At 38.5% G+C, this 11,458-nt stretch overlaps 1 long non-coding RNA gene across 1 annotated transcript; it reads left to right on the top strand.

Annotated features, from left to right (window-relative positions):
* The first annotated feature begins 7,221 nt into the window (after positions 1 to 7,221).
* On the top strand, positions 7,222 to 10,331 carry LOC144341235 (uncharacterized). The gene is made up of 2 exons (XR_013418108.1): positions 7,222 to 8,515; positions 10,019 to 10,331. It is a non-coding gene; the product is annotated as an uncharacterized LOC144341235 (long non-coding RNA).
* The last annotated feature ends 1,127 nt before the right edge of the window (positions 10,332 to 11,458 follow it).

Raw genomic sequence — 11,458 nt, 5'->3', positions numbered from 1 at the left:
AGTGTGACAGATTGTATTTTTCCAGTAGCATCACAGCAACATTTTCAGTCCACGCTATTGTAGAACCTTGTCACATACCCATCAAGAGATTGAGTCTATTTTCTCCAGCTTTGAACTTTGGGAGACTGTGGAACTGCTTTGATGAGCAGGACACTAAGAAAGTGCTACTGTATGAATTTCAAGGCTAAGGCAATACGGCTTCTGTTTGCCTGTCTCATTCTTGGTACATTTGCCTTGAGAACCTAGCCATCATGCTCTGAGGAAGCCCAAAGTAGCCTACACAGAGAAACTACATGGAAAATAAAATACAAAAAGAGAAACTGAGGCTCTCAGCCAATGGCCACATTCCCAGGATACCTTATAAAATGTCGGACAGAGATAAACTCTCCCTACTTAGAATGCACATACTACCCAAAGCAATCTACAGATTCAATGAAACCTCAATCAAAATACCAATGACATTCTTCACAGAAATAGCAAAAACAATCCTCAAATTCATATGGAATCACAAAAGACCCAGAATAGCCAAAGCTATCCAGAGAAAAAGAACAAAACTAGAGGAATCACATTACCTGACTGAAATGATACTACAGAGCTACAGTAACCCAAATGGCATGATACTGGCATAAAAACAGACACATAGACCAATGGAACAGACCAGACAATCCAGAAACAAATTTGTACATCTACAGTGAACTCATTTTCAACAAATGTGCCAAGAATAGATACTCAGAAAAGGACAGTCTCTTCAGTAAATCGTGCTGGGAAAACTGGATATCCATATGCAGAAAAATAAAACTAGAACCCTATCTCTCACTATATATGTAAAGCAAATCAAAATGGATTGAAGACTTATATCTAAGACCTCAAATTATGAAACTACTAAAAGAAAACATTGAGAAACTCTCCAGAACATTGGGCTGGGCAAATATTTCTTGATTAGTACCCCAAAAGCACAGGCAAGCAAAGCAAAAATGGACAAATGGGATCATATCAAATTAAAAAGATTTTGCACAGGAAAGGAAACAATCAACACAGTGAAGAGATAACCCACAGTATGGGAGAAAATATTTGCAAAGTATCCAGGGACAAAGGATTAATTACCAGAATATAATAACCAGAATATATCAACGGTCATCAGAAAAATGCAAATTGAACTACAATGAGATATTATCATACCCCAGTTAAAATGGCTTTTATCCAAGACAGGCAATTACAAATGCTGGCAAGAATGTGCAGAAAAGGGAACCCTTGCACACTGTTGGTGGGAATTAGTACAACCATTATAGAAAACAGTTTTGGAGTTTCCTCAAAAAACTAAAATTAGAACTATCACATGATTCGGCAATCCCACTGATAAGTATACACTTTAAAAAAAGGAAATTAGTATACTGAAGAGATATCTGCACTCCCATGTTTATTGCAGTACTATTTACAGTAACTAATATCTGGAAGTAACCTAAGTGTCCATCAACATATGAATGGATAAAGAAAATGTGGCACATATACACAGTGGAGTACTATTCAGCCATAAAAAAGAGTGAGATCCTGTCATTTGCAACAACATGGATGGATCTGGAGGTCATTATGTTAAGTGTAATAAACAAGGCAGAGAAAAACAAACTTTGCATGTTCTCACTTATTTGTGGGAGCCAAATAATTAAAACAATTGAACTCATGGAGATAGAGAGTAGAATAATGCTTACCAGAGGCTGGAAAGAATAGTGGGATGGTGGAAGCAGGGGAGAGTAGGGATGGCTAATGAGTACAAAAATTAATTAGATAGAATGAAGATCTAGTATTTGATAACACAACAGGGTGACAATAGTCAACAATAATTTATTGATGTTTTAAAGTAGCTAAAAGGGTATAATTGGACTGTTTGTAACACAAAAAAGGGATAAATGGTTGAGGTGATGGATACCCCATGTATTCTGATGTGATTATTATGCATTGTGTGCCTGTATATAAATATCTCATATAGTCCATAAATAAACACACCTATGTACCCACAAATATTAAACAGACACAGATACATGCATGCACTGACCCACAAAACTTTCTACAATGCTCTGCTTAAATTCTTGACCCACAGAATCCATGAACAAAATACTTACTTCTTATGCCACTAAGTTTTGGAGCAACTTTCATAGCACAATATTTTGTAGAATAGTTATTATATTTAACTACTGACTATTAAGAAGATTTTTGTAACTAATATTAATTATAGCAATAATAGAAGAAAAATGGAAGGTAGTAAGTAGAAGTTGTTTAGTAGCTAGTTTATTTGCTTGATTTGGGAAAAGGGTAAAGATATTTAATAAACTCAGGCTTTGATAAGATTTTATAGTTAAGTTTGTATGATAAGCTTTTGAAAACAACCATTAAAAGAACAGAAATTTAATAAATGAATCCAATCCAGAAATGAAGAAAAGGAAAGGAGGTAATAATGAAAATTTCATACATGTATACAATCAGAAACAAACAACAAAACATAACAATAATCGATTGATTCACATTTCTTTTCAAATTACCAGAGTTCTAATTGATTTAGGCTACATTAAATTAAAAAATGCAAAGAGTGATAAGAATAATACTCCATGTCTTAGATTTTTAGATATTATATGTTTTAGAAAGTTTTCGTCTTTTCAGTTATGTAACTTACCAGGTAGGTTTTAACCCTTAGACTTTTAGAAGATACTGCCTATAGACAGAGTTGAAGGCCAGTGAAAAGTGGGTTTTATTAAACCATGTATCAGGATATTTTAGTTAGAAAATAGTGTCACCGTAGTGATTGTTAATATTAGTTTTCCTTGGCCAGACGCAGTGGCTCACGCCTGTAATCCCAGCACTTTGGGAGGCCAAGGCGGGCAGATCACGAGGTGAGGAATTCGAGACCAGCCTGGCCAACAATACAAAATACAGAAATTGGCCAGATGTGGTGTCGGACGCCTGTAATCCCAGCTACTTGGGAGGCTGAGGCAGGAGAATTGCTTGAACCTGGGAGGCAGAGGTTGCAGTGAACTGAGATAGCGCCACTGCACTCCAGCCTGGGTGGCAGAGCAAGACTCCATCTCAAAAAAAAAAAAAAAAAAAAAAGAAAAAGAAAATAGCTTTCCTTTATCATTATTATTATTATAACTATTTTTGGGACTGAGTATTGCTCTGTCTCCCAGGCTGGAGTGCAATGGCATGATCTCAGCTCACTGCAACCTCCACCTCCCAGGTTCAAGTGATTTCCTACTAATTTTTGTATTTTTACTAGAGACAGGGTTTCACCACATTGGCCAGGCTGGTCTCAAACTCCTGACCTCAAGTGATCCACCTGCCTCAGCCTCCCAAAGTGCTATGATTACAGGCGTGAGCCACCATGCCTGGTCTTAAAATTAGCTTTCTAAATCCCTCTACTGGAAATACGCGGTAGGAAAGTAGTCTAAATAATTTATTATAAATTACACAATAAAATAACTGACTTATTAAAAAAATGGCGGCAGTCTTCCCTCAGCCAGGTACAGTTGTTTGTTAATCCACTTTATTTTTATTTAGATGACACACACACAAAATAGCTGCCATTCATTATAGACAGCATTGAACTCAATTTGCCAACACATTTCACCAATTGTTTACCATTGTTCTCTGCATCTTTGTGTCTCCCTTTGTGCTTCCATCAGATGCAGTAATGAATGCGTGCTGCATGCATGCTCTAGAACAGAGAAAAAAGAAGGAGAAGTCAGTTCTGTGATTTCAAGCTGTGTGCTCTTTTCTACTCTTCTCATCTGTACGCCAATGGGATCCAGCAAAGATGGGTGCCAGAACTAAGCAAAGCGGAAGAGGATGCCAGAGGGAAACCATGATAACTTTGTGGGTGTTTTTTTTTTTTTTGTACTACAAGATAACTTTTTCTTTTCCTTTAAGATGTGTAATAGCATTTACTAAGATATCACTTATTTGTCTTCATTCATATATTGCTTTCTACTGAGTTAACCATACTGTATGAATCTTATCTCTATTCAGACTGTGTGCCCTCTGAGAAAAAGTATTTTTTAAGCACTAGTATTTCTGGCATTTAATATTGTGTTGAAACATAGGAAATATAATAATGTTTGATGAATAAATAAATGCCACATATGAGAAAGAAACTTTCCCATAATTTTCTCTATAATGAATTTACTCTATAAAATGAGATTAAGAAGTCCACCCAAGGAATTTAGTGACAGAAGTGGAACAAGAAACCAAAGACCTTGCCCTGCCTTCACCCCTCAAATCCAGCACTTTCCACAGCACCACACTCGAAATTCAGAAAGCTCATGCTTGGAAGCCTTCGGATGCCTTCCAGGCAGAACTGTGTTAGGCACACCAGAATTGCATGAGACGACGCCTATGGTCTCTGCTGTTACGAAATATCATAACAATGATACAGTGGCTTTGATGTCTGCCAACAATTGCAAGTAAAGAGAGTGGTTTAATGACACAGGCATTCTGTGAGCAAAATCTTTAGGCTGGCTCCTTGTGCCCTATAATATTTGTATGTGTAAGGAAACCTTTTACCCCTTTTATAGCTCTCTCCTTCCTTGAAAAGTCCCAAATATTAACCCTGAGAGATGCCTTTCTACTTGCCATTGTAGAAAGAGTACCTACTTATCTGGTGTTACATGCCACTCCATCTTTGTCTCTGTGTTAATAATTTAATAGTCTTGGGTGCCCTTCCTGGGGTCCATAGACAAGAGGTAATAACTTTTCTCCTCACCATTATTCCTTTTCTATTTTGTAAACTTACCCAGTATAGTACAATGATCTTCGGAAAACACCAAAAATTAGTTGGCAACTAAGTTGTAAGTTATGAATAATCTCCCAGTTATTTCCTCTGGGTAGGTTCATTGATTAGGATGTATTTTTCTCTTTCAACCTTATCTTTTAAAGGTCTTGTGAAGTTTTACCTTACATTTGTTGCCCAGCAGACTAGAAAGACAGGAGAGAAGTGGTGGCAAGAACAGCTGAATGGAATCGTTGATTATGATTGACAAAGGACTGCAGTGTGTGCGCAGAAAACAAAGAGACCTTTGTGTTGGTAGGAAGCATGTGACCAGCTGCCCTAATTTGGTCAGAGCTGTTCCATTTGCTCATCTACTTCTCTGGATGTTCTTCAAGATTCTGCTTGAACCTGTTCTTTTCCACAACCTTTCCCATTTTCTCCAAGTCATCTTAGGGGATAAGAGCAAGAGAAGACTCCTGTTATCAGCCATATGATGCAACCTTTAGGCCTTTCCCTCAATTTTGTAAAACATAGTCCTGAAATAGTTTTGATCATGGATTAAATCAGTATAACATATACCCCATTTGTAAGTTATCTTCATGTACTGCCTATTCTGATACTTTAAGCTGATATATTATGTAACATAAAACATACAAAAAATAGATTTAAAAAGATGAAAAATGAATGTAAATAGCATTTTCTTAGTTTTTCCTCTGCACCCTAATGCATCACCTTGTGTACCTCCAGGGTGTTTGCACCCAATTTTGGAGGATCTTACCAAAAAGATAGTTATAAGTTGACCAAAGACAAATACAGTCCAGTCTGAGAAGCTGCATCCTCTTTTTGAAGTCATTTGGGATTGTGACAACCAGGCAGCTTCCTCATGTTTCTGGATACTGCTGGGAAGACTGTTCCAAAAGGTACCCAAAAGCACATATCCAACCCCAGTGTTCTAGAGACCAGAAATCTAGTCCCAGCCCTATCAGTAACCAGCTCTACAACTCTAAGAAACTCATTTAAACTCTGAATTTGTCACTGGTGAAACAAAAACAAAAACGAAAAAACTTTCTTGCCCATTTCACCTAATTGCTATAAATATCAAGGCAATGGATTTGCAAGAGTTTCTAACAGAATAACACGGAATACAACTATAAGGTAGTATTGTTATTATTTTTAAAGACAGTGGAAGGAAAGCGTATCCTACCTGCTCCCCAACCCCCCGCACTGTTCATTGCATCAACAAAACTAACTCAATGCAGACACCCTCCCTTTTGCCCTCCTGTACTGTGTAAATGATCACTGGTGAAAATTGAAGCTGTTTAGTTTTAGATTTTAGTGAATACTTTCGCAACTCTTCCTCCCAAGATTTTAGAATCATAAAAGGTAAGAGGAAGATAATAATTTTAGAGTTGAAGGTAGCTGAAAGATTATCCCAGCTAGTATTCTCATTTTGTGGATGAAAATACTGAAGCTGAGTGAATTTCAGAGGGGCTAAATGACTTCTCCAGGATCACATAGCTAGGAAAGGAGCCACATCAGACCCTGAGAGCCACATTGGAACCTATTTTGGAATCCTTTCCCCGCACTCCCCCTCCCCCCGCCCACAATGCTGCTACGGTTCCTTTCCTTCTTTCCATGCTGCCTGCCAGGGCTGCTTCACATCATTACGGTGCTCTAGTCAATCATTAATAATTCCTCTTCAGCTGTGTTTCTCTCAGGAGCAAACCATGACTCTATTCTCCATTGCAAAAGATTCTCTTCTTTTGCGTCCATATCTTTAAGTCTTTCAAGTCAACTCCGTCCCCCTAAACTGTCTCCAATCTTTCTTACTGTTATTCAACTCCTACTCTGATCATCTTGTTAGCGACCCGTGATGTTTCCTTGTCAGGAAAGGACTGTGGATTAGACGGCCAGAGGTGGCCATTTAAGTTGTCACTGAAGGCGTCTGCCTCTTCCAGAGCACTGACAGCTGTTGTGTCAGTCACACAAGGTAAAATAACCTTCTCACAGAGTAAAAATAAAATGGTAAAAATAACCTTCTTACACATCTCACACCAAAAGTAGGCGTGAATATTTTGGAGAGGAGAATTTAGAAACGGGTGCTAGAGATGGCACAGGCAGAAGCTGGTTAGATGGATATGTGTCCCTCCCTTCCAGGGTTTTTGTTTCTAACCAGGAGGTTAGAAATCGTACTTTTTCTTCTTTTTTCCCTTTCTTCCTTTGCCACCAGCCACTCCCCACCTCCCAAACTACCCATCCAAATCCGTCTCAGATTTAATGTGAAATTATGTTCATGTTGTATTTTCAGTGGTTCCTGTCTTCTTCTACCTAGATCACTTTTAGGTATTTAATTGTCAAATATTCTCTACGAGTAAGACAGATTAAATCTCAGGATCCATGCTTCTAATGGGGCAAAAATGAATTACTGAACACATTTAATAAAATGTCTCAAAAGGAAGCCTCGGCCCAAGTCATCAATGTAAGATGAGTAGCCAGAGATCTGAAGCAAAGGGCTGGCAAGACTTTTTGTGATTTCCATTTATTCTTGGCTTTGTTTGTATAAAATATCCACTTGGGGTGTAATAGGATCAGAATGCAAATAGATCACCAGCATGACTTTTGAGAACGAAGAAAAATTTATATATACTCTGTTACCAATTTGTCTTTTAGTAATATCTGGCCATTTAAATATTTATGTCACCCAGTTTGTACGTGGAAGAAAGGCCAGCATTTTCTAGTTTGTTTTCCCCCCACCTGAGTGTTATATGGTATGTCTGACACCAGAGTACCTACCGATGCTCCTAGCATACGGCAGGTGTTCCATAAATGGTTACTAAGTTTAACCGACTTGTGTTCAAAATCCTGATTAACTGCAGTCAAAAAGCTGAAACGTTTTTGTTTGTCTAAATGTTAATGTTAAACACAATGTGAGTTCAAGATAAAAACAAAAGGTAGAAAATGGTGAGTTAGAGGAGGGGGAGATAGGACAGCAGACATCACGCTCTGAGAACTAGTCTAAAATGTCTCAAGAAGTCGATGGCATGAAAGGCCAGTGTTTCCTGGAATGTGTCATAAGACTCTGAAGATAAGGGATCTGCTAAATAGTCACTAAAGGGAAGTGAACCTTGAGCACAAAAGATGTAGGAGGTAGCGGGGAAAGCACGGAGGTTGCTGTAGCCGGGAAGGAGACTGGATTTGCCCCACCCATCACCTCCTCTGCCTTCACTCCCATTCTAGACCCCACACATTGGCTCATGTTCAGTGCAGGTACAGAGTATAGGCGGAGTGCTTGCCAGGCTCACCCTGCCAGAGTTTACCAGGCAGAAAGGAGAAGCAGGGAAAGACTCCTTGCTTCTCCACCTCTCACTCCACCCCTGCCAGAAATTTAAAATATTTGATGGCAAACAAACAATCTTTCCGACTGCTGAACTCTGACGCTGCGTACAACATTGTCCAAATACTTCTGCTGCTGGCCTTTGTTAGAGGTTTTTTGCTCTGAAGCCACACAGGTCTCTATGTATGTGTTTGGGCCAGAGGCAGGGGTGGGCAGTGAGCTTTAATCTTGAACCACATTTACTTTACTAATAAGAATTCTTTCTTTCTTTCTTTTCTCTCTCTCTTTTTTTTTTTTTTTTTTGAAACAGAGTCTTGCTCTGTCACCCAGGCTGGAGTGCAGTGGTGCAATCTCAGCTCACTGCAACCTCTGCTTCCTGAGTTCAAGTTATTCTCCTGCCTCAGGCTCCCAAGTAGCTGGGATGACAGGTGTGTACCACCATGCCCTGCTAATTTTTGTATTTTTAGTAGAGATGGGGTTTCACCGTGTTGGCCAGGCTGGTCTCAAACTCCTCAAGTGATCCGCTTGCCTTGGTAATATGGATTATCTGTGTGCCAGCCCAAACCTCATCTTGAACTGTAGCTCCCATAATTCCCACATGTTGTGGGAGACAACTGAATCGTGGGGGCAGTTTCCCCCATTCTATTCTTGTGGTAGTGAGCAAGTCTCATGAGATCTGATGTTTTTATAAGGGGTTTCCCCTTTCACTTGCTCTCAATTCTATCTTGCCTGCTGCCATGTAAGACGTGCCTTTCACCTTCTGCCATGATTGTGAGGCCTCCCAGCCATATGGAACTGTGAGTCCATTAAACCTCTTTTTCTTTGTAAATTACCCAGTCTCTGGCATGTCTTTATCAGCAGTATAAAAACAGACTAGTACACACAGCCTCTCAAAGTGCTGGGATTACAAGTGTGAACCATCATGCCTGGCCAGCATTCTTAACTTCTGAGGGTAACTAGGTTTACACTGGAGCACATGGTAATTGGTGAATTTTCTAAGATCATGTATTTGGAAAAAAGATCAAACAAACAAAAATGAAAACTTATGTCAACATTTAAAACTAACCTTGAAGGCTACTTTAACATTATAAAAATATTTTACAATAAAACGAGTGTTTTAAAACTTTCACAGATATATTTACAGGACACTACCAGACACCTTTCTGCCTGCCTTAGCCGAATGCTTTTGTTTTTTGTTATTTCTCCATTGCATCACCTTCACGCCTTCTTCTAAAGATCTTTAGAAGCCCAGCTTAGCTAGTTTGATATCTCCATTAACTAGAGCTACTAGGTGAGATCTCAAAGGCTTAGGTGATTTGCAAAACGTTCATATATATCTTCCTGAAATATTCAATTGCTCTAAGCTCGTTTGCAGCATTGGAAGATTTGGGTGAAAGGAAAGATTTTAAAAGACTTGCAGCTGCTCTGTCCAACACAGTACCTGCAGGAGAACATCAAACACTTGAAGTTTGGTGAATGCACCTGAGGAAATATTAAGTGTGTTTGGAACAAAGTGGGTAGATGTAACTTTATAACTCGGATTTTATGAAATCTAAGTACAAATCAAGTGTGTTTTATGGAAATTTAGTATTTGATTTGAGATAGGCTGTAGGTATAAAATGCATGCCATATTTGAAATACTTCATGTGAAAAAGCAACCTCATTAATACATGTCTATTGATTAAATGAGGAAATGATAATGTTGCAGATACACTGGGTTGAGTAAAGTATATTGCTAAAATTAATTTTACCCTCCTCTTTTTACTTTTGTAATGTGACTGCATGCATGTGTGGCTTGCATTGTATTTTATTTGATAGTGGTAGTTCAAACAGCAGTTTTGACTTAAACTATTGCAATTAATCCATCTCCCTAATTGTATCTCTGCAGTAAATCTTAATATTTCTCTGTCAAGTGTGCTTTTTGTTTTCAGATAGAATTACCTAAATCTTCAAAAGGTAACTGAACTTGAGAAGCCAAAAGAGACAAAAGCCTCCAGCCAATGAGCATTCCCCATGAACAAGCAAATGCAACTGCTTCCTACTATAGTCTCGAAATGTGTAGTTCTAATTCTCAAGCGATATATGTATTTAGTTGCTGATAGAATCACAGAGAGATTTAAACAAGTGGAAGTTAAATTTAAACAAGATGGAAACAGAAGCTGCATTCTGACCAGTTTTTCATTACAGTTTATGGGAAATATTGGAAATGAGAGAGAAATGCTTTAAGAATAAATTGTTACGGATTGAAATGGTGGTACATGGAATTTTTGACTTACAGGAAACACACTCTAATGGCCGCTAGAGCATGTCAAGAGATGAAGGTGGGAGACAGGGAAAGAAAACCACTTACAGTATTTCCAAATCAGAATTTTTCTTTGCATACTTTCATTTTTTTTTCCTTTTCAGAAACCTTAGCTTAGGCCAGGATGAGCTTCTTCTGCACCTGAAAAATCTTGTCCTTGAAATCTTTAATACTGTCCCTGCAAATCACTACTAGATATAGGATCCATACACTCTGACCCCTTGGGTCTTGTATGTTTCACTGCCTCTTATATGGCAATCACACCTACAAACAGGTTAATTCTTCTATCGTGCTTAATTCAATGATTGCCCTATTAACCACCCCATCACAATGAAGAAACCCTAGTTACCTCAGTTGGTCTTTCTTTCTTACCTCTCCAATATCTAATCAATCAATCAGCCAGTTACCAAGTCCAGAATCTTTCAATTGCATCGCTTCTCTCCATCCCCATTTATCATCTCTATACTGGACCCAGTAGCCTCATCACTCATCTCCATGTCTTCCGTAGTATCCCCTGGGAATCCATACTTGAAAAATTTTCCAAAATTATCTACCTCAAATTTGTATCTGACCACATCAGTTCCCATTTAAATACATTCAAAGGCTACACATCGGTTATAGAATTCAAATTCTTTTGCGGGACCTGGAAGGCCCTTAGCACCTGGCAGCCACAGATCAACCTGTATAAATTCATTTCTTCCTAACTTCTTAACTCATGCTATACAGGCCTACATAATATCAACTGCTTATGAACCCCTGTAGATCCTATGCTATCTTAGGACTTTCTACTTTCCCTTGTGCTGTTCCTTCCATCTGGAATACCTTTCCTGCTTATTTTAACATTGCTCATCTTTAGAGACCCAATTTAGTTATAGCCTCTCACAGGAAGTCTTTTCTGAACTTCTAGGCTGAACTAGGGTCATTCTGCTCTGTATTTCCATAGCACAGGGGGAAGATTTCCAGGTCAGTACTTAATGTATTGTATGTGTTGTATTGAAGTTATTAAAATTATCTACTAAGTGTCTGTTTCTTCTACTAGACTCTAAGGACTCTAAGACTCACTAATGCA

Source organism: Macaca mulatta, chromosome 6 (genome assembly GCF_049350105.2).
Source record: "Macaca mulatta isolate MMU2019108-1 chromosome 6, T2T-MMU8v2.0, whole genome shotgun sequence".
In the NCBI taxonomy this organism is placed as follows: domain Eukaryota; kingdom Metazoa; phylum Chordata; class Mammalia; order Primates; family Cercopithecidae; genus Macaca; species Macaca mulatta.
This window is presented reverse-complemented; position numbering and strand designations above follow the sequence as displayed.